This window comes from Leucopleurus acutus (assembly GCF_964270905.1).
Source record: "Leucopleurus acutus genome assembly, chromosome: 9".
NCBI lineage: Eukaryota > Metazoa > Chordata > Mammalia > Artiodactyla > Delphinidae > Leucopleurus > Leucopleurus acutus.
The window spans coordinates 75,682,178-75,706,869 of record NC_139144.1 but is presented as its reverse complement, the minus strand read 5'-3'; the positions used below and the strand labels follow the sequence as shown (position 1 = coordinate 75,706,869).

At 38.2% G+C, this 24,692-nt stretch overlaps 1 protein-coding gene and 1 pseudogene across 3 annotated transcripts in view; one reads left to right on the top strand and one right to left on the bottom strand.

Annotated features, from left to right (window-relative positions):
• The window catches only part of TFEC (transcription factor EC), a 675,276-nt gene that overhangs the window by 331,154 nt on the left and 319,430 nt on the right, over positions 1 to 24,692 (top strand). The window lies entirely within an intron of this gene.
• LOC309966630 overlaps positions 7,041 to 24,692 on the bottom strand; it is a 28,100-nt pseudogene continuing 10,448 nt past the window's right edge. Inside the window, exon 3 of the transcript in view lies at positions 7,041 to 7,776. The product of the transcript in view is annotated as an uncharacterized misc_RNA (transcript). The remainder of the gene's footprint in view (positions 7,777 to 24,692) is intronic.

Here is a 24,692-nt window from a genome sequence, read left to right as displayed (position 1 = left end):
ACACAACCCACTGAACCAACCTTACCCACTGGGGGCAGACACCAAAAACAACTGGAACTATGAATGTTCAACCTGCAAAGAGGAGACCCCAAAACAAGTAAGTTAAGCAAAATGAGAAGACAGAGAAATATGCAGCAGATGAGGAGCAAGGTAAAAACCCACCAGACCTAACAAATGAAGAGGAAATAGGCAGTCTACCTGAAAAAGAATTCAGAGTAATGATACTAAAGTTGATCCAAAATCTTGGAAACAGAATGGAGAAAATACAAGAAACGTTTAACAAGGACCTAGAAGAACTAAAGAGCAAACAAACAATGATGAAAAACACAACAAATGAAATTACAAATTCTCTAGAAGGAATCAACAGCAGAATAACTGAGGCAGAAGAACAGATAAGTGACATGGAAGATAAAAGAGTGGAAAAAACTACTGCAGAGCAGAATAAAGAAAAAAGAATGAAAAGAATTGAGAACAGTCTCAGAGACATCTGGGACAATATTAAACACACCAACATTCGATTATAGGGATTCCAGAAGAAGAAAAGAAAAAGAAAGGGACTCAGAAAATATTTGAAGCAATTATAGTGGAAAACTTCCCTAATATGGGAAAGGAAATAGTTAATCAAGCCCAGAAGGCATAGAGAGTCCCATACAGGATAAATCCAAGGAGAAACATGCCATGATACATATTAATCAAACAATCAAAAATTAAATACAAAGAAAAAATGTTAATAAGCAGCAAGGTTAAAATAACAAATAACATATAAGGGAATCCTCATATGGTTAACAGCTGATCTTTCAGTAGAAACTCTGCAAGCCAAAACGGAGTGGCAGGACATATTTAAAGTGATGAAAGGGAAAAACCTACCACCAAGATTACTCTACCCAGTAAGGATCTCATTCAGATTCGACAGAGAAATTAAAACCTTTAGAGACAAGCAAAGGCTAAGAGAATTCATCACCACCAAACCAGCTTTACAACAAATGCTAAAGGAACTTCTCTAGGCAGGAAACACAAGAGAAGGAAAAGACCTACAATAACAAACCCAAAACAATTAAGAAAATGGTAATAGGAACATGCATATTGATAATTACCTTACATGTAAATGGATTAAATGCTCCAAGCAAAAGACGTAGACTGGCTGAATGGATACAAAAACAAAACCCGTATATACGCTGTCTACACGAGACCCACTTCAGACCTAGGGACACATACAGACTGAAAGTCAGAGGATGAAAAAAGATATTCTGTGCAAGTGGAAATCAAAAGAAAGCTGCAGTAGCAATTCTCATATTTGACAAAATAGACTTTAAAGTAAAGACTATTACAAGAGACAAAGATTGACACTACATAATGATCAAGGAATCAATCCAAGAAGAAGATATAACAATTGTAAATATTTATGCAGCCAGCATAGGAGTGCCTCAGTACATACAACAAATGCTAAAAGCCATAAAAGGGGAAATCGACAGTAGCACAATCATAGTAGCGGAATTTAACACCCCACTTTCACCAATAGACAGATCATCCAAAATGAAAATAAATAAGGAAATCAGACCAATATCACTGATGAATATAGATGCAAAAATCCTCAACAAAATACTAGCAAAGAGAATCCAACAGCACATTAACAGGATCATACACCATGACCAAGTTGGGTTTATCCCAGGAATGCAAGGATTCTTCAGTATATCCAAATCAATCAATGTGATACACCATATTAACAAATTGAAGGAGAAAAACCATATAATCATCTCAATAGATGAAGAAAAAGCTTTTGACAAAATTCAACACCCATTTATGATAAAAAACCCTCCAGAAAGTAGGCATAGAGGGAACTTACCTCAACATAATAAAGGCCATATATGACAAACCCACAGCCAGCATCATCCTCAATGGTGAAAAACTGAAACCATTTCCAGTAAGATCAGGAACAAGACAAGGTTGCCCACTCTCACCACAGTTATTCAACATAGTTTTGGAAGTTTTAACCACAGCAATCAGAGAAGAAAAAGAAATAAAATGAATCCAAATCAGAAAAGAAGAAGTAGAGCTGTCACTGCTTGCAGATAACATGATATTATACATAGAGAATCCTAAAGATGCTACCAGAAAACTACTAGAGCTAATCAATGAATTTGGTAAAGTAGCAGCATACAAAATTAATGCACAGAAATCTCTCGCATTCCTATACACTAATGATGAAAAATCTGAAAGAAAAAATAAGGACACACTCCCATTTACTATTGCAACAAAAAGATTTAAATACCTGGGAATAAATCTACCTAAGGAGACAAAAGACCTGTATGCAGAAACCATAAGACACTGGTGAAAGAAATTAAAGATGATATAAACAGATGGAGGGATATACCATGTTCTTGGATTGGAAGAATCTACATTGTGAAAATGACTATACTACCCAAAGCAATCGACAGATTCAATGCAATCCCTGTCAAACTACCAATAATATTTTCCACAGAACTAGAACAAAAAATTTCCCACTTTGTATGGAAACACAAAAGACCCCGAATAGCCAAAACAATCTTGAGAAAGAAAAACTGAGCTGGAGGAACCAGACTCCCAGACTTCAGATTATACTACAAAGCTACAGTCATCAAGACAGTATGGTACTGGCACAAAAACAGAAATATAAATCAATGGAACAGTATAGTAACCCCAGAGATAAACCCATGCACATATGGTCACCTTATCTTTGATAAAGAAGGCAAGAGTATACAATGGAGAAAAGACAGCCTCTTCAATAAGTGGTGCTGGGAAAAGTGGACAGCTACATGTAAAAGAATGAAATTAGAACACTCCCTAACACCCTACACAAAAGTAAACTCAAAGTGGATTAAAGACCTAAATGTAAGGCCAGACACTATAAAACTCTTAGAGGAAAACATAGGTAGAAAACTCTATGACATAAATCCCAGCAAGATCCTTTTTGACGCAGCTCCTAGAGAAATGGAAATAAAAACAAAAATAAACAAATGGCACCTAATCAAACTTAAAAGCTTTTGCACAGCAAAGGAAACCATAAAGAAGACGAAAAGACAACCCTCAGAGTGGGAGAAAATATTTGCAAATGAAGCAACTGACAAAGGATTAATCTCCAAAATTTACAAGCAGCTTATGCAGCTCAATATCAAAAAAAAAAAAAAAAAAACAACTCAAACCAAAAATGAGCAGAAGACCTAAATAGATGTTTCTCCAAAGAAAATATGCCAATTGCCAACAAACACATGAAAGAATGCTCAATATCACTAATCATTAGAGAAATTCAAATCAAAACTACAATGAGGTATCACCTCACACCAGTCAGAATGGACATCATCAAAAAATCTACAGACAATAAATGCTGGAGAGGGTGTGGTGAAAGGGACCCCTCTTGCACTGTTGGTGGGAATGTAAATTGATGCAGCCACTATGGAGAATAGTATGGAGGCTCCTTAAAAAACTAAAAATAGAACTACCATATGACCCAGCAATCCCAGTGCTGGACATATACCCTGAGAAAACTATAATTCAAAAAGAGTCATGTACCACAATGTTCATTGCAGCTCTATTTACAATAGCCAGGACATGGAAGTAACCTAAGTGTCCATCGACAGATGAATGGATAAAGAAGGTGTGGCACATATATACAATGGAATATTACTCAGCCATAAGAAGAAATGAAATTGAGTTATTTGTCATGAGGTGGATGGACCTATAGTCTCTCATACAGAGTGAAGTAAGTCAGAAAGAGAAAAACAAATACCGTATGCTAACACATAGATATGGAATGTAAAAAAAAAACAATGGTTCTGAAGAACCTAGAGACAGGACAGTAATAAAGACGCAGATGTAGAGAATGGACTTGAGGACACTGGGAGGGGAAGGGTAAGCTGAGACGAAGTGAGGGAGTGGCATGGACTTATATATACTACCAAATGTAAAAGAGATAGCTAGTGGGAAGCAGCCGCATAGCACAGGGAGAGCAGCTCAGTGCTTTGTGACCACCTAGAGGGGTGCGATAGGGAGGGTGGGAGGGATAAGCAACAGGGAGGAGATATGGGGATATATGTATAGCTGATTCACTTTGTGATAAAGCAGAAACTCACACACCATTGTAAAGCAGTTATACTCCAATAAAGATGTTAAAAAAAAAAAAGAATTCTTTGAGAAAAATAACCACAAGAACAATACACGATATATGACATGATAAGCTTATTGACATGGTACCCAATATACCTTACATATAACCTTAAGTTTAGGCTTTTTCTATGTTTATCCTTCAGAAATTTAGGTTGCCCTTACCATAGTCAAAAGATTTATTTCAAATATCTATAAATTCAAGGTTCATTTCTTATTCCCTTAATACTTCATTAGTTTTGTCCCCTAGTCTATAAATAATTCATAAAAATTACATGTTCTTTACATTTTAAACCAGATTTTAATAAGTCTAGTGCCATTGTTTCTACTGTGCTCAAATAATTATTTAAACTTATGTCACAGAAAGTAAACATGAGACCCAAGACCTGGACTTTTGCATGAAGAACATTTGGAGCCCCTTTCACACAACAAAATTTGAAGTAGTCCAGTAAAAAAAAGCAGAGTGTGTTAGATTTTTATCTGAAATCCTGTTTTTCAGATATTCAAGAAATTTTCTATATACATTTAGTATCAGAGATAATTTATTATTTTAATGTGTTGCTAGTCCTTTCTTAATGCAAATATAACTTTTTTTTTTTGTAAATTTAGCATCCTCTTATAAGAAAAATACAATTGGGGGCATACTTATGTTTTTAAAAATTCTTGATTTAATGGTAGCAATCTTGAAAAATAAATCTACAACTATTTCTTATAAACACTTCAAACTCTGAGAAAGATAAACAAAGAACAATATTCTTTTGAGTCATATATTTATAAAAAAGGAACCGTAAAGCACTACTGCACAGGCACATACTGCCTGGATTGAAGGTGAGGCTGATTTGAGGCTGGGGTGGTGAATGTACTCACTGTGCTGTTCCCAGAGAGCCTCAGGGCACAGCCCTCCTGACCTGGCCTGGAGGGTGACTGTGAGTGGACCTTGCCTACAAGCCACCAGAGCACAGTGGGAATGAAACTTCCTCCTTCTGGATGGCAGAGGTAGAGATGGCTCAGTGAAGAGGGTTCACAGGCTATATTACTCCTAACTAACTTGAAAGAAAAAACAACAACAACAACACAAAAACAATGGTAAGAAAGTTAGCAGCAGCCTAAGCAGAAAAAGGCAATCTTCCCTTCATAAATTTGGAAAGTGTCAAGCTGAGAGAGAGAGGGGGGAATCCTTTCAAAATATGTCATTCCTTTATGCAAAACCCTCCAATGGCTTCCCATCTTCCTCAAAGTAAAAGCCCAAGTGTCTTCTGGGGCTCCCACCACCTATCTGAACTCACAGCCAATCAGTCACCTTGGCCTCCTCACTGTGCCTCAGTTATGCCGATCACCTTCCCAGTGCGGGGCTTTTGCATTTAGATATTCTCTGCCTGGAGAGTTCTTCCCCTCAGAGCTACCTGGCTCACTTACCACCCACTTTCTTCTGGTTTATGCTCTGTCACCATATCAGAAGTCCTTTTTGACCACCTTATCTAAAACAGCAAGCCCTGTAACTCTCTATTATGCTTCATTTTTCTTCATCACATTTATACACCCGACTTATGTATGTTTTGTTATTTATTCATTGTTATCTCATTCCCACTAGAAGGTAATCTTCATGAGGCAGAAACTTTGTTAATTTTTTCTTCACTGATGTAAACCTAAGATGGAGCTCGCCACAGAATTGACACAAAAAAATATGTGTTGAATAAATGAGTAAATTCTGATGTGGCACAGAGTTCTAACCCTGTTTCCATTCGGCAGAAACAATACTCAGTTAATATTGTGAGTCCACAACATCGTGACATTCTCTCCAACTTCTTCCACAGGGAGGGAAGTGGATTGAGGAGGCATCCTTGGAAAGTCAAGAGATAAATACAGGAAACATTTTGAGTGCATAAGCTCTCACTGCAAGATCTCAGCAAAGGCAAGAAGTTGGGCATTTCCAGGAATGTGTACTAAGTGGATAGAGCAGAAGAAAGTTGCAGGAGTGAATGCATCCCTGGCTGGGTGCAGGGGCCCTGCTAAAGTATCTTTAGTAACAGTATTTCAGGAGGGAAACAAAGTATGTGACTTCATTTAAGCATTTCTTCCTTGGTACCTTCAGTATACAGAAATAGAAAGAGAGATTCAGATCTCAAAATTCAGATCTTTAAGTGTCATACCAAGAGATAAGGAGAGCGGCTATCAAATAGATTTTACTATACAATATCCACATTGTCATGTTACAAAAGAACAAGATGTAGAAGTGTGATCCATCAAACAATAGCTGGATAAATCTACATATAGATGAGGAACAAGGTATGCAGTAGACAAACTGATGAGCTCAGTCTGGAGAAGAAAACCAGAGAATGGAAGACAATTTATGTGAGTGCCTTGAGTTTATTAAAAAAAAAAAAAAAAAAAAAACCTTGTAAAATTATGAATTCAAAAATAATTATGTAAGATGACATTAAAATAATAAAACAGTAAGATGACATTAAGGGGGAGATTACTACACTATGTAAGCAAACTGTTAACCACAACACTACTGGACAATTAATAAAATGGAAAAAGCAATATATACAGCAGGAAATCTAAATTCTGGTACAGTGAAAATTTTTATTTAATTAAGTATTTATTTTCAGTAGCTCAGTTTAATGATGAAATATTGAAAACTCATGAATGGCACTCACTGGAAGAAGAATAGCAACATAAACCTAAAAAACTTATAATAATAAAACAAAGGGCTATAATGAAGTAGAAAACAAAAACTTATAGGGAAGATAAGTAATTTTTCAAAGGTCCCCGTAATTAATATTTATGGAACTCCTATTATGTTCCAGAAACCTCGTTAGGTGCTCAACATGTCATACATCATTTTTACAACCATTTAATTTCCTTCTTGGGGCAGAATGGACTTGGACCTGATGGTGGAATCATTGGGAAGTCATTTTTAAATGTGTTTTTTCATGGTGTTTAAAAGTTCCCAGCTGACAGAAGGTGCTGTTACACTAGGGACATGTATAAGGTTTTAGTCCAGAGTGGGTTTGTCAGTGAATGTTGAGGTTCCCTTTGTGGCTTAAAGCTTTCTCAAAGTCTTCACATTGGTACGCTTCTCCTTTGTGTGGATCTTCTTGTGAGCAGGCAGGGTGGAGTCGTGGGTGAACTCCTTGGTGCAGAGTTTACAACAGTATGGCTTCTCACCTGTGTGGATTCACTGGTGAACTTGGAGATCTGAAAGCTGCATGAAACCTTTGGGGCAGATATTGCATTTAAAGGGTCTCTCTCTCCTGTGTGTGTCCTCTGGTGAGTGACAAACTGAGGCTTATAATGAAAATTTTTTTTGCATACCCTACATTCATATGGTGTCTGTGGCTTCTTTTCCAATATGATGACTGGTTGGTCCCACGGTGCTCGGTGAAAGAACTGAATTTGACCCAAGCTGTCCTGAGAATTCTCCTTTCTCCAAATATGTGGCTCCTTCTTGAGGCACTTCTTGGGAAATGGAACTGTTGTCCTGTTTTCTTTTGGAACTTCTTAGACTCTTCTGAGAGTCTCTTTTGTGTCCACTCTGAGTCAAAACTTCCCTCTCAGGACCCTTCAGAAGCTGAGGCTCCTGAGATTTAAGTATTCTTGTCTCTCCCTGTCTTCCATCAGACCCTTCTCCAATTTCTGTTTGAGTTGTAGAACCTCCAGTTTACCTTTTTCAGGAATGGTCTCTGGCAGGAGAATATTCTGTTCCTTCTGTCATCTGAATGTATCTCACTCATAGAAGGTTCAGGCTTCCTGAATAAGTTTCTCCCATTGCCCATGTCACTGATCTCAGCTTCCACCATCTGAACATTTGAATTTTGCAGAAGAAACTTCTCTCCTTGTAAGCTGACTATGGTCTATTTTGGGGTTTCTTGTTATTTCTTAGCATGTCCTCCAGTTCTTTGCAACTCTCCACACCACTTTCCTTGACTAAGACCTGGAAATCCTGCAACAAGAACATCATAAACTGCTCCATCACCAGCTTATCCATAATCTGCTCATTGGTGTGAAGATCTGGCCTCAGCCACAGATGGCAGAGCGCACAGTCTCCTCAAATCCTTGAAGGGTCAGATTCCATCAAGCTGGTAAAAGCTCTGAATCTAATGTGCCAAGTCTCAGAGTTGTAGTCTTGCTTTTCAGTGTGTTCCTTGGGATGCTACAGACACTGGTGGCTCTGATCCAGGGCTGTCTTGGGGTTTTCTGTGACCCCATGAAAATATCTGTTCTGTGGCTTTACTTATTGGAGAATTTTCCGGTATGACTCGTAGCAAAATGTTCTATAACTGGTGCTTAATTGAGACCTATCAAAAGGGATTTACCCTGGTTTTCCTTAGTAGCATAATAGATTCACTGTTTATTCAGAAGTCTCCTTTGAATCCTCTTGCCTTCAGCCTCTTTGAGTCTGGGACTGGATCTTAAATTGTTTCTTGAGCTGAAATGTCTCTATAGAGTGGTCGAAACTCCTAGCCTCTCTTCCCTTTACCTCATCAGCCCAATGACTAGTTTAAGGCCATGGAAGGAACCATTTTAGATGATCTGAGTGGATTAAATTTCCCATTGAAACTCCATCAAAAGAAAAAATAATTTATTAAATAAATCTATATATTGGTTTTATTGTAGGCCATTTATTATATTATTTATTGTAGACTTTTATTTATTGTATTTAGTGGCTACAAGATTGGTTTTTCTAGTCTAGTGAATTTTTTATCATATGCCTGCAGTGTTTGAAGGAGGTAAGGGATATAACTCCAAAAGTTTTAACCAAATTGGGTCACCTACTCTTTTTTCCTTTTTACAAATATAAGTGAGTCTTAAAAGATTTTATCTAAAATCAGTTGACAAGGCAAAGTGTGAGAAGAACATATTTTCTGAGTAGGCATTTAGAAAAACAGAGGTTGTACACAATAGAGAAAAAGAATAATGTCATATAATTTAGAAATCCTTACTTTTCCTAAATGCCTAAGGCAGCAATAGCTTAACAAGTAAAGAATGTATGAAGAGTTGGTGGGCTGTTATCAAATCAGTGATTTAATCTAGCTCAAACAAAGCTTTAACATGGTGATTCTAAGATGCTGAAAAATAGCAAAGAAAGTTTAAAACATCATTAATATTCCTCATGCATCAAAAATTACTTTGCATTTTTCAGTGAAAATGTATGTATAAACACATTTTCTTTATCCACTTCTCTGTCAATGAACATTTTGTTTGTTTTTGTCTTTTGCTAACTTTATTTGGGTAACTATTGTTTTATGTTTTTCTATTGAGGTATATTTGAGTTATAATATTATATTAGTTTCAGATGTACAACAAAGTGATTCAAAATTTTTATAGAGTATACTTCATTTAAAGTAATTATAAGATATTTGCTGTATTCCCTGTACCATACAATGTATCCTTGTAGCTTATTTATTTTGTACATAGTAGTTTGTATCTCTTACTCCCCTACCCCTGTCTTGCCCCTCCCTCCCCGCTTCCCTATCCCCACTGGTAACCATTAGTTTGTTCTTTATGTGAGTCTGTTTCTGTTTTGTTATATTCACTCATTTATTTTATTTTTTAGATTCCACATATAAGTGATAACATACAATATTTGTCTTATTCTGTCTGACTTACTTCACTAAGCATAATACCCTCCAGGTCCATCCATGTTTATACAAATGGCAGAATTTCATTCTTTTTTATGGCTGAGTAGTATTCCTGTGTGTGTGTGTGTGTGTGTGTGTGTATACCACATCTTCTTTATCCATTCATCTATTGATTGACACTTAGGTTGCTTCCATATCTTGACTACTATATATAATGCTGCTATGAACATTGCGGTGCATGTATATTTTCAAATTAATGTTTTTGTTTTCTTCAGATATATACCTAGGAGTGGAATTGCTGGATCATATGGTAGCTCTATTTTTAGTTTTTTTGAGAAACCTCCATATTGTTTTCTACAGTGGCTGCACTAACATACATTTCCACCAACAGTGTACAAGGATTCTCTTTTCTGCATATCCTTGCCAACATTTGTTATTTGTGGTCCTTTTGGTAATAGTCATTCTGACATGTGAGGTAATATCTCCTTGTGGTTTTGATTTGCATTTCTCTGATGATTAGCAATGTTGAACATCTTTTCATGTGCCTGTTGGCCATCTGTATATCTTCCTTGGAAGATGTCTATTCAGGTCTTTTGCCCATATTTTTTATCAGGTAATTTGTTTTTTTTGATATTGAGTTGTATGAGCTGTTTATATATTTTGGCTATTAACCCCTGGTCATATCATTTGCAAATAGTTTCTCCCATTCAGTAGGCTGTCTAAAAGCTTTTAAGTTTAATTAGGTCGCATTTGTTTATTTTTGCTTTTGTTTCCTTTGCCTTAGGAGACAGATCCAAAAAAATATTACTGCGATTTATGTCAGAGTATTCTGCCTGTTTCTTCTGGGAGTTTTATGGTTTCAGGTCTCACATTTAGGTCTTTAATCCATTTTGAGTCAATTTTTGTAAATTTCATCTTTTTTTTTTAAATATGCATATAGCTGTCCAGTTTTCCCAGCACCACTTATTGAAGAGACTGTCTTTTTCTCATTGTATATTCTTGCCTTCTTTAATTGACCATAAGTGTGTGGGTTTATTCTCTTCCATTGATTCTATTCTGTTCCATTGATCTATGTGTCTGTTTTTGTGCCAGTACCATACTATTTTGATGACTGTAGCTTTGTAGTATAGTCTGAAGTCAGGGAGCATGATACCTCCAGCTCTGTTCTTCTTTCTCAAAATTGTTTTGGCTATTTGGGGTCTTCTGTGTTTCCATATAAATTTAAAATTACTTTTTCTAGTTCTGTGAAAACTGTCTTTGGTATTTTGATAGGGATTGCATTGAATCTGCAGATTGCCTTGGGTAGTATTGTTATTTTAAGAGTATTAATTATTCTAATCCAGGAACACGGTATATCTTTCCATCTGTTTTTTCTTCAGTTTCTTTTATCAGTGTCTTATAGTTTTCTGAGTACAGATCTTTTACCTCCATAGTTAGATTTATTCCTAGGTATTTTATTCTTTTTGATGCGATTGTAAATGGAATTGTTTCCTTAATTTTTCTTCCTGATAGTTCATTGTTACAGTATAGGAATGCAACAGATTTCTGTATATTAATTTTGTATCCTGAAACTTTGCTGAATTCATTGATGGGCTCTAGTAGTTTTTTGGTGGCATCTTAACTGAGTAAGCAAATTGTTAACTACAACACTACTGTACAATAAATAAAATGGAAAAGGCCATATATATACAGCTTGAAATCTAAATTCTGGCACAGTGGAAAAATTTTAGGTAACCACAGTGCCCACAGGGATTAAAATAATTAGAGAAATAATGATAGATATAGAGGGTGAACAAATAAAATTCAATATAAGAATTCTAGGTGTCCCTAAGATAGAAATGCCAACAAAAGACATAGAAAGTTATTTAAAATACATAATAGAGGAAATTTCCTCTGAAATGAAGCATAAAGTCTGCAGATCATGAAAAAATAATAAAGAACAATCAATACTTAGATAAATGGTACTGAAATAATTGAACTTTAAGAAAGAAGAAAATAAGTCTTCACACACTTAGAAAACAAAGGAAGTTACTCATGAGAGCAGGAATTAAGACAGCTTTTGTCTTGTCTTTAGTAGTATTCAATGTCAGGAGACAGAGGAATAATGTCTTCAGAATTTTGAAGTCAGAGATTTTAACCAGAAATATTATACCATGCCAAAATACTCATTTATAAAAGTCACAAGCAAATTTTCAAACATAGGAGAATGCAGGGAATATAGAATCTATGAGTTCTTCTGGAAAACCCTATTTGATAGCAACATTTTTTCAGCCTTATTAAGGTATAATTGATAAATAAAATAATAAGATATTTAAATAGTATGTCATGATAATTTGATATACAGATACATTGTGAAAGGATTCCTCCCATCTAGTTAATTAACACATCCATAACTTCACATATTTATCTTTGTGGGTGGGGGTGGTGGTGAGGACATTTTAGTTCTACTTTCTTAGCAAATTTCAATTATACAATACATTATTATCAACTGTAGTTACTAGTTATACATTAGATGTTCAGACCTTACCGATATCAACCTTTAATGAAGTTGAAAGTTATTTCTTTTGAAACAGTGTAATCTGTTTCTCGAAAGAAAGCTCACAAAGAAGTCTTCTTCAAATCCAGATACCAGGTATCTGTAATTGCAGCATCAATGAAATTGGAATAGCTGGATTCTGTTCTTAGTACCACTATTGATGAGTTGTGTTATCCTGGAAGGTTGTTCAGCTTCTATGTGACTCAAGGGGGGTGGCATGAGTTAGCTGATTTCTACAGATATCTTTAAAACCTAAATTTCTGTGAAATAAGTAGAAAGCTTGTTGTTTTATACATTGTAGCAAAAGATTTGCTAATGTAGCAGTCTAAAAACTGGTTGTACTAATTTTGAGGGGTTTTCAACATTATTTGTGGAATCAAGTTTTGAAAAACCATCCAGATTTAAGGTGCTGGGGGCATTCATTACAAGACAGAAGGTACTATACCTTAATTTTAATTTGGATAGCTCTTACTTTCTAAATTTATAAAATACTCATACTGAAGAAACAAAACAAAACAAAAAAACAACTAAAATAACAACAACCTGGAAAATACAAAGCAGTTATTTGGGAGAATGGTTCTCAGACAATTTTATCTGTAACTTTTCTTAAGTATTTGTGTAATTATTTCCCTTTTCCCTACATTTTTGTTTGCCTTTTTTATTCACCTCCCTCCAAGATCACAGCTGGGACTACTCTTATATAAAGAAAGAGAAGGCACAGTTCATGCTTCCATTACCATCTTGACTTTATAGATCTCAACAGAAATGGAGATGGGAGGCCGAAGAGGCCAAGGAGGCTGGTCTGCCCCTCCACCTGACCTCAACGCTGCCACCACCAGCCACACCTTGGAGGTCAGCCCCATGGGTCTCCATCACCCACTCAGAACTAGGCTCTAATCCCCTTATATATCAGAACTCCAGTTGGAGGGACTCGGAATCAGCCTAACTGCAGATCCACAATTAGAGATCTCTTAACTGGGAGGGAAGCGAGAACAAAATCAATGTCTCCATTCTTCACATGTATTTTATAGGCATCTTATTTACTATAGTGACCATACTCAGTACTGAGATTTTCACCACTTTAAATAACTAACCACTTCTCACCACCTAAAATTAAGCTAACAAAGTGAAAGAAAACAAATCCAACATTTGGTAAATACCTTTTTGAATACCTATTATGTAGCAAATATTTTCAACTATACCTTATTTCGCTTTCTGAATAATTTGTCTCCTTGTTTATAGTTGGAGAAATTGAGACTAAGGAAGGTTTGATGACTTGCCTGAGGACACTCAGCTTGTAAATGAGAGAGTCATACTTTGAACCCCAAACCTCCTCATTTCAATTTCAGCTGTTTTCAACTCTATGGAAGCTGCCCTGGAAGAGACCATCAAATGCATGTCTCTCAGCCCTGTCTGCTGAAGAAGCATTGTCACCTGGGAAACTTAGCACATATATCAACACCTTGGCCTCATCACAGAGAACCTAATTTAATTGGTTGGGGCCGTAGGTGACAGACAAAAGTATTCTTAACCTCCCCCCCACACTGCCAAGTGTAATATGTAGCCAGAGTGATCTATTGTTTCTTATATGTACCAAGTTCAGTTGCTTTCAAATGAAGTAAGTCTTGAATTGTTGGGGGAGGGGTATATAGTTAGATCAGTAGTATGGTAAGCACTGCTATTTCCTAGCCTGGCATGATTTACTCAAGGCCACTACTTGTTAAAACTCTGACATTTCTTTTATAGCTTGCCCAGCATACATTCCTGTATTGCTGTTTTGGAGCTCCCACACAACTCATTAATTGCTGGAATAATGCCCCAGAAACAAACTTGAACACATTATATTAATCATTTCATTTTAATTCAGAAATACTTTACTCTCAATTTTTAAGGAACAGAAAATAAAACTGACCATCTAAATCCCAATCCAGCACCAGGGTTCAGCTTTCTACAGCAAACGTGATTAGGCCAATCTCCACAGGTTAGGATCACCAGAGAGTTGGCCAAAGTGAGAAAAAAATCCCCAGCAATAAGGACGGGGCTGGGGGCATGGGCCCTGTGTTGTAAGGACTATCACCATTATACAAGGAGAGCCTTGGAAGAGGAGTTCACCCAGGCTTCCGGATGCTCCAGAATCAAGAACGAGCCGGAACAAAGCCACACTCTATGAGTCATATTGATTCAGACTTCTGAGCCAATCAGAAAGCTGTGCCTAGAGTGTTTATAGTATTAGATGAGAGAAAGTCTCATGGATCATCTAATAAAAATCTGCCATTTTACTGATGAGGATAATGAAGATCAGACATAAAAAGTGACTCGCACGAGGTGCAAACTAGATAGAATCCAGGATTCTGGTCTCCAAATCTGTTCAACTGTCACCAGCCCATGCCATGCCAACCCCTAGCATTCTGTATGCACACAAACACGTCTTCCGTTTGCTCCTAGTATTCAAGTTTTCTTTTTTCCGCCTTTTTAAATAGGTTTCTTCATCTCTTGATTCCTTAGGTATGGAATCCTAAGTCCCACACACTGAGGAGTCAGCTACATTGAATAAAAATATGGCCATGGACTGATTGGCCAAATCTACTCTTACCCGAGCTCCCACGGTGAATGACCTTGCTGGGTTTTACTCCCACTATTTTTCCAGGGAGATCAGCATCACCTCAGCTACTTCAAAGCAGATCTAACATTCCAGCCAAGGGAACGACTGTTTCTTCTGGGCGTGTTTCTGTGTGCACGGCTTGTTCTTTTCAGCAACCTCCCTATGACTTTCTGGAGTATGAAGAAAGCTTTCTTCTGAAGAAACCACTGGCCTACATATTTCTATTAAAAAAGAGAGGGGTGCGGGGAATGCTGTAACAAGCAATATAAAGTCTCAGACAGTTTCCTAGTTATCTTTCTGCCTGAACTTTATCTGCCTGTCTGAAAAGGGTGGTGTAATTTTGTAAGCCAGCTAAATAAATTGAAGAAATTAACAAATAAGTATATAAAGGAATAGGCATTAAACTATAAACCCAATGCTTTAGTAATGAGCTCTTTCTGTCATATAACTTTCTTCAAAAATATTTTTTCCTAACCACTTGTACTTCTGCATTTCTAGCACTTCGGCCTCCTCTTCAGCCTAGTCACTCCCTGTTCTTTCTCTCCTTTCCCTCCTCCCTCTCCCCATTGCCCACACTTCCTTCTTTAACCATTCAAATGAAAGAGCAGTTTTAATTATTGAATCATACTGATGTTGGGTTGCTATCAGTTAACAAAGCCATAAGCAACTTTTAGGTCTAAATTTTATTTTGACTTTTTGCTCAAATTTCCTCGTGGTGGTAGAGGATTTTTATAATATTAAGAATAAATGTAGAAAAAGAATGGGTATGTGTGTATATATGTGTGTGTGAGAGAAAGAGAGAGACAGACAGAGGCAGAGAGATGGAGACAGGGTCAGAAACAGAGGTTTCAGATGAATGTTATTTTATATTATTTGGCCGTATTAAAAACAGAATAAAACTCAAAGGACATAAGCAATATCAAAGCTGTGTAATACTTTAAGTGAGGTGTGAAGAAAATAGCAAAAGATAATGAAAATGAATTTTAAAATCATATAATTACTCTATATCACAGTGATTCTTTTGTTTGTACTAACTTTCTAGTTACATTTTAATGTGAATGATTTACTCCCACCCCATACTCAGTTTCTGTTACATAAAATCTTGTTTCCAATGTGCTAGTAAGAGAGGTAGAAGTGTCAGGCTGGTCTCAAAGTGACATGTGCCATTCCACTCCTACCCATCTGTTATAACTGGTCATGTGGCCCCACTGGAACTCTAAGAGAGGCTGGGGGATGGAGGTCGTGTCCACAGCCCCTGCCACCCTTGGGGTAGTTGAAAACACATGGGTCTTGAAGTACAGAAAAAATCTGGGTTCCAATCTACCTCAAACTCAACAGAGGAGATAGCATACTTCATCTTTGATCAAAAAGCATGCTCTACTTCCCCATATTTCCAATCACATTTACAGTCATGCTACTACACCTAGCCTTTAAATAGACACTTGTTACTGAAGAACAGAAAAGCCCTTGGTTTATTGTTTTTATTTTCATTGAGAGCAATGGCGTTATATTCTAATAAGTGATATTCCAAGAAAATAAATAAATAGAAGGAAGGCTCAGAAAGAAAAGTAGGGGAAAAATTTATTTTACAATTTATTCTCCTCTGTTTAAATTCTTTTTTAAACATCTTTGTTGGAGTATAATTGCTTTTACAATGGTCTGTGAGTTTCTGCTTTATAACAAAGTGAATCAGCTATACATATACATATAACCCCATATCCCCTCCCATTTGCATCTCCCTCCCACCCTCCCTATCCCACCCCTCTAGGTGGTCACAAAGCACTGAGCTGATCTCCCTGTGCTATGCGCCTGCTTCCTACTAGCTATCTGTTTTACATTTGGTAGTGTATATATGTCCATGCCACTCTCTCACTTTGTCCCAGCTTACCTTTCCCCCTCCCCATGTCCTCAAGTCTATTCTCTACCTCTGCGTCATTATTCATGTCCTGCCCCTAGGATCCTCAGAACCATTTTTTTCTTTTTTACATTCCATATCTGTGTGTTAGCATACGGTATTTGTTTTTCTCTTTCTGACTTACTCCACTCTGTATGACAGACTCTAGGTCCATCCACCTCATGACAAATAACTCAATTTCGTTTCTTTCTATGGCTGAGTAATATTCCATTGTATATATGTGCCACATCTTCTTTATCCATTCATCTGTCGATGGACACTTAGGTTGCTTCCCTGTCCTGGCTATTGTAAATAGAGCTGCAATGAACATTGTGGTACATGACTCTTTTTGAATTATGGTTTCTCAGGGAATATGCCCATTAGTGGGATTGCTGGGTCGTATGGTTGTTCTATTTTTAGTTTTTTAAGGAACCTCCATACTATTCTCCATAGTGGCTGTATCAATTTACATTCCCACCAACAGTGCAACAAGGTTCCCTTTTCTCCACACCCTCTCCAGCATTTATTGTTTGTAGACTTTTTGATGATGGCCATTCTGACTGGTGTGAGGTGATACCTCATTGTAGTTTTGACTTGAATTTCTCTAATGATTAGTGATGTTGAACATTCTTTCATGTGTTTGTTGGCAATCTGTATATTTTCTTTGGAGAAATATCTATTTAGGTCTTCTGCCCATTTTTGGATTTTTTTTTTTTTTTTTTTTTTTTTGCCGTACGTGGGCCTCTCATTGTTGTGGCCTCTCCCGTTGCAGAGTACAGGCTCCGGATGCGCAGGCTCAGTGGCCATGGCTCACGGGCCCAGCCGCTCCGCGGCATATGGGATCTTCCCAGACCAGGGAACGAACCCGTGTCCCCTGCATCGGCAGGCGGACTCTCAACCACTGCGCCACCAGGGAAGCCCTGGTTGTTTGGGGTTTTTGTGATTTTGAGCTGCATGAGCTGCTTGTAAACTTTGGAGATTAATCCTTTTTCAGTTGCTTCATTTGCAAATATTTTCTCCCATTCGGAGGGTTGTCTTTTCATCTTCTTTATGGTATCTTTGCTGTGCAAAATAATTTAAGTTTGATTAGGTGCCATTTGTTTATTTTTGGTTTTATTTTCATTTCTCTAGGAGGTGGGTCAAAAAGGATCTTGCTGTGATTTATGTCATAGCGTGTTCTACCTTTGTGTTCCTCTAAGAGTTTGATAGTGTCTGGCCTTACATGTAGGTCTTTAATCCATTTTGAGTTTATTTTTGTGTAGGGTGTTAGGGAGTGCTCTAATTTCATTCTTTTGCATGTACCTGCCCAGTTTTCCCAGCACCACTTATTGAAGATGCTATCTTTTCTCCACTGTATATTCTTGCCCCCTTTATCAAAGATAAGGTGACCCTATGTGTGTGGGTTTATCTCTGGGCTTTCTATCCTGTTCCATTGATCTATATTTCTGTTTTTGTGCCAGTACCATACCGTGTTGATGACTGTAGCTTTGTAGTATAGTCTGAAGTCAGGGAGCCTGATTCCTCCAGCTCCATTTTTCTTTCTCAAGATTGCTTTGGCTTATTCGGGGTCTTTTGTGTTTCCATACAAATTGTGAAATTTTTTCTTCTACTTCTGTGAAAAATGTCATTGGTAGTTTGATAGGGATTGCATTGAATCTGTAGATTGCTTTGGGTAGTATAGTCATTTTCACAATGTTTATTCTTCCAATCTAAGAACATGGTATATCTCTCCATCTGTTTATATCATCTTTAATTTCTTTCATCAGTGTCTTATACTTTTCTGCATATAGGTCTTTTGTCTCCATAGGTAGGTTTATTCCTACGTATTTTAATATTTTGTTGCAGTGGTAAATGGGAGCGTGTCCTTAATTTCTCTTTCAGATTTTTCATCATTAGTGTATAGGAATGCAAGTGATTTCTGTGCATTAATTTTTGTATCCCGCTACATTACCAAATTCATTGATTAGCTCTAGTGGTGTTCTGGTAGTCTTTAGGATTCTCTGTGTATAGTATCATGTCGTCTGCAAACAGTGACAGCTTTACTTCTTTTCCAATTTGGATTCCTTTTATTTCTTTTTCTTCTCTGATTGCTGTGGCTAAAAGTTCCAAAACTATGTTGAATGATAGTGGTGAGAGTGGGCAACCTGGATTTGCTCCTGATCTTAGTGGGAATGGTTTGTTTTTCACCATTGCGAACGATGTTGCTGTGGGTTTGTCATATATGGCCTTTATTATGTTGAGGTAAGTTCCCTCTATGCCTACTTTCTGGAGGGTTTTTATCATAAATGGGTGTTGAATTTTGTCCAAAGATTTTTCTGCATGTATTGAGATGATCATATGGTTTTTCTCCTTCAAATTGTTAATATGCTGTATCACATTGATTGATTTGCATATATTGAAGAATCCTTACATTCCTGGGATAAACCCCACTTGGTCATGGTGTATGATCCTGTTAATGTGCTGTTGGATTCTGTTTGCTAGTATTTTGTTGAGGATTTTTGCATCTATGTTCATCAGTGATATTGGACTGTAATTTTTTCTGTGTGTGTGACATCTTTGTCTGGTTTTGGTATCAGGGTGATGGTGGCCTCGTAGAATGAGTTTGGGAGTGTTCCTCCCTCTGCTATATTTTGGAAGTTTGAGAAGGATAAGTGTTAGCTGTTCTCTAAATGTTTGATAGAATTCGCCTGTGAAGCCATCTGGTCCTGGGCTTCTGTTTGTTGTAAGATTTTTAATCACAGTTTCAATTTCAGTTCTTGTGATTGGCCTGTTTATATTTTCTATTTGTTCCTGGTTCAGTCTCGGCAGGTTGTGCTTTTCTAAGAATTTGTCCATTTCTTCCAGGTTGTCCATTTTATTGGCATACAGTTGCTTGTAGTAATCTCTCATAATCCTTTGCATTTCTGCAGTGTCAGTTGTTACTTCTCCTTTTTCATTTCTAATTCTATTGATTTGAGTCTTCTCCCTTTTTTTCTTGATGAGTCTGGCTAATGGTTTATCAGTTTTGTTTATCTTCTCAAAGAACCAGCTTTTAATTTTATTTATCTTTGCTATCGTTTCCTTCATTTGTTTTTCATTTATTTCTTATCTGATCTTTATGATTTCTTTCCTTCTGCTAACTTTGGGGTTTTTTTGTTCTTCTTTCTCTAATTGCTTTAGGTGTAGGTTTAGGTTGTTTATTTGAGGTGCTTCTTGTTTCTTGAGGTAGGATTGTATTGCTATAACCTTCCCTCTTAGAACTGCTTTTGCTGCATCCCATAGGTTTTGGGTCGTTGTGTTTTCATTGTCATTTGTTTCTAGGTATTTCTTGATCTCCTCTTTGATTTCATCAATGATCTCTTGGTTATTAATTAGTGTATTGTTTAGCCTCCATGTGTTTGTATTTTTTACAAATTTTTCCCCATAATTGATATCTAGTCTCATAGCGTTGTGCTCTGAAAAGATACTTGATATGTTTTCAATTTTCTTAAATTTACCAAGGCTTGATTTGTGACCCAAGATATGATCTATCCTGGAGAATGTTCCATGAGCACTTGAGAAGGAAGTGCAGTCTGTTGTTTTTGGATGGAATGTGCTATAAATATCAATTAAGTCCATATTGTTTAATACATTATTTAAAGCTTGTTTCCTTATTTCTTTTCATTTTGGTAGATCTGTCCATTGTTGAAAGTGGGGTGTTAAATTCCCCTACTATGACTGTGATACTGTCGATTTCCCCTTTTATGGCTGTTAGCATTTGCCTTACATATTTAGGTGCTCCTATGTTGGCTGCATAAATATTTACAATTGTTATATCTTCTTGGATTGATCACTTGATCATTACATAGTGCTCTTCTTTGTCTCTTATAATAGTCTTTATTTTAAACTCTGTTTTGTTTGATATGAGAATTGCTACTGCAGCTTTCTTTTGATTTCCATTTGCATGGAATATCTTTTTCCATCCCCTCACTTTCAGTCTGTATATGTCCCTAGTTCTGAAGTGGGTCTCTTGTAGACAGCATATATTTAGGTCTTGTTTGTGTACCCATTCATCCAGGCTGTGTGCTTTGGTTGAAGCATTTAATCCATTTACTTTAAAGGTAATTATTGATATGAATATTCCTATTACCATTTCCTTAATTGTTTTGGGTTTGTTATTGTAGGTCTTTTCCTTCTCTTGTGTTTCCTGCCTAGAGAAGTTCCTTTAGCATTTGTTGTAGAACTGGTTTGGTGGTGCTGAATTCTCTTAGCTTTTTCTTGTCTGTAAAGGTTTTCATTTCTCTGTCAAATTTGAATGAGATCCTTGCTGGGTACAGTAATTTTGGTTGTAGGTTTTTCCCTTTCATCACTTTAAATATGTTCTTCCACTCCCTTCTGTCTCGCAGAGTTTCTGCTGAAAGGCCAGCTCTTAACTTTATGGGGATTCCCTTGTTTCTTATTTGTTGCTTGCCCCTTGCTGCTTTCAATATTTTTTCTTTGTATTTAATTTTTGATAGTTTGATTAATATGTGTCTTGGTGTGTTTCTCCTTGTATTTTTCCTGTATGGGACTCTCTGCACTTCTTGGACTTGATTGACTATTTCCTTTCCCATATTAGGGAAGTTTTCAACTATAATCTCTTCAAATATTTTCTCAGTCCCCTTCTTTTTCTCCCCTTCTTCTGGGACCCCTAAATTCGAATGTTGGTGTGTTTAATGTTGTCCCAAAGGTCTCTGAGACTGTCCTCAATTCTTTTCATTCTTTTTTCTTTATTCTGCTCTGTGGTATTTATTTCCACTATTTTATCTTCCAGGTCACTTATCCATTCTTCTGCCTCAGTTATTCTACTACTGATTCCTTCTAGAGAATTTTTAATTTCATTTATTGTGTTGTTCGGCCTTGTTTGTTTGATCTTAGTTCTTCTAGGTCCTTGTTAAATGTTTCTTGTATTTTCTCCATTGTATTTCCAAGGTTTTGGATCATCTTTACTATCATTACTCTGAATTCTTTTTCAGGTAACCTGCCTATTTCCTCTTCCTTTGTTTGGTCTGCGTTTTTACCTTGCTCCTTTATCTGCTGTGTGTTTCTTTGTCTCCTAATTTTGCTTAACTTTCTGTATTTGGGGTTTCCTTTTCACAGGCTGCAGGTTCGTAGTTCCCGTTGTTTTTCGTTTCTGCCCCCGGTGGGTAAGGTTGGTTCAGTGGGTTTTGTAGGCTTCCTGTTGCAGGGGACTGGTGCCTGTGTTCTGATGGATGAGGTTGGATCTCATCTTTCTGCTGGGCAGGACTGCATCCAGTGGTGTCTTTTGGGGTGTCTGTGACATTATTATTTTAGGCAGCCTCTGTGCTAATGGGTGGTGTTGTGTTCCTGTCTTGCTAGTTGTTTGGCATAGGGTGTCCAACACTGGAGTTTTCTGGTCCTTGAGTGGAGCTGGGTCTTAGCGTTGAGATGGAGATCTCTGGGAGTGCTCTTCCCAACTGATATTACAAGGGGCTGGAAGGTCTCTGGTGGACCAAAGTCCTGAACTCGGCTCTCGCACCTCAGAGGCTCAGGCTTGACTCCTGGCCAGAGCACCAAGACCCTGTCAGCCCCAAAGCTCAGAAGAAAAGGGAGAAAAGAAAAAGAAAGAAAGAAAAAATGCAGTAAAGTTATTAAGGTAAAAAATGTCATTAAAATGAAAAAGTAATTAAAATAAAAAGAAGATAGCAACCAAACCAATAAACAAATCACCAGTGATAACAAGCACTAAAAACTATACTAAAGAAAAAACGGGGCTTCCCTGGTGGCGCAGTAGTTGAGAGTCTGCCTGCTGATGCAGGCGACACGGGTTCGTGCCCCAGTCTGGGAAGATCCCACATGCTGTGGAGCAGCTGGGCCCGTGAGCCATGGCCGCTGGGCCTGCGTGTCCGGAGCCTGTGTTCCGCAACGGGAGAGGCCACAATAGTGAGAGGCCCGCGTACTGCAAAAAAAAACAACAAAAAAAAACGGACAGACAGAACCCTAAGACAAATGGTAAAAGCAAACCTATATAGACAAAATCACAGAAAGAAGCATACACATACACACTCACAAAAAGAGAAAAAGGAAAAAAATATATATGTGTATATATATATAAAAAAAGGAAGAGAGCAACCAAATCAATAAACAAATCTACCAATGATAATACACTCTAAATACTAAACTAAGGTAAACATAAAACTAGAAACAAATTAGACAGAGAAAGCAAATCCCAAGTCTACAGTTGCTCCCAAAGTCCACCACCTTAGTTTTGGGATGATTTGTTGTCTATTCAGTTATTCTGCAGATGCAGAGTACATCAAGTTGATTGTGGAGATTTAATCCGCTGCTCCTGAGGCTGCAGGGAGAGATTCTCCTTTCTCTTCTTTGTTCGCACAGCTCCTGGGGGTCAGCTTTGGATTTGGCCCCGTCTCTGCATGTAGGTCTCCCTCTGGCTTCTGTTCTTCACCCAGACAGGAGGGGGTCAAAGGAGCAGATGATTCGGGGGCTCTGGCTCAGGCCAGTGTGAGGGAGGGGTACAGAATGCAGAGAGAACCTGTGGCAGCAGAGACTGGCATGATGTTGCAACAGCCTGAGGTATGCCCTGTGTTCTCCCGGGGAAGTTGTCCCTCGACCACGGAACCCTGGTAGTGGGGGGCTGCACAGGCTCCCAGGAGGGGAGGTGTGGATAGTGACCTGTGCTTGCACATAGGCTTTTTGGTGGCAGCAGCAGCAGCCTTAGCATTTCATTCCTGTCTCTGGTGTCCACACTGATAGCCATGGCTTGTGCCCATCTCTGAATCTCGTTTAGGTCGTGCTCTGAATCCCCTCTCCTTGCGCAGCCCCGAAACAGTGTTCTCTTGACTCTTTGGCAGGTCCAGACTTTTTCCCTTACTCCCTCCCAGCTAGCTGTGGCACACTAGCCCCCTTCAGTCTGTGTTCACGCAGCCAACCCGAGTCCTCTCCCTGGGATCTGACCTCCGAAGCCCGAGCCTCAGCTCCCAGCCCCCACCTGTCCCAGTGGGTGAGCAGACTAGCCTCTCAGGCTGGTGAGTGCTGGTCAGCACTGATCCTCTGTGCAGGATTCTCTCTGCTTTGCCCTCTGCACCCCTGTTGCTGCGCTCTGCTCCGTGGCTCCGAAGCTTCCCCACCACCCACTCCCCATCTCCGCCAGTAAAGGGGCCTCCTGGTGTGTGGAAACTTTTCCTCCTTCACAGCTCCCTCCCGGATGTGCAGGTCCCGTCCCTATTTTTTCTCTGTTTTTTCTTTTTTCTTTTGCCCTACCCAGGTACGTGGGGAGTTTCTTGCCTTTTGGGAAGTCTGAGGCCTTCTGCCAGCGTTCAGTAGGTGTTCTGTAGTTGTTCCTCATGTAGATGTATTTTTGACATATTTATGGGGAGGAAGGTGATCTCCACGTCTTAGTCCTCTGCCATCTTGAAGGTCCTCCCTGACACATTACTTTTTGAGAGGTAACAAATGCTTTGAGTAATTTTCTTCAACTCACTTCAGGTCACAATGTGCTCTCCAGTTCCTTTGCATAGACCTTCTGTCTGCCCTCCTTAAGTAATACTTTTCCTGCCTCTTCTAATGGCCTTTATGCTGGCTTTCCTGAACATAGCATTGGGATGAAGATATTTTTCCAAGATGGGAAATTTGTTGAATTTATATAAATTGATGAGTACAGTTTATTGAAGAAGTTATTTATTTATTTTAAAAACTTTTTTGGCTGCATTGGGTCTTTGTTGCTGTATGCAGGCTTTCTGTAGTTGCAGTGGACGGGGGCTACTCTTCGCTGCAGTGCACGGGCTTCTCATTGCGGTGGCTTCTCCTGTTGCAGAGCATGGGCTCTAGGCATAGGGGCTTCAGTATTTGCAGCACGCAGGCTTAGTAGTTGCGGCACGCGGGCCCTAGAGTGTGCGGGCTTCAGTAGTTGTGGTGCACAAGCTTAGTTGCTCCGTGGCATGTGGGATCTTCCTGTACCAG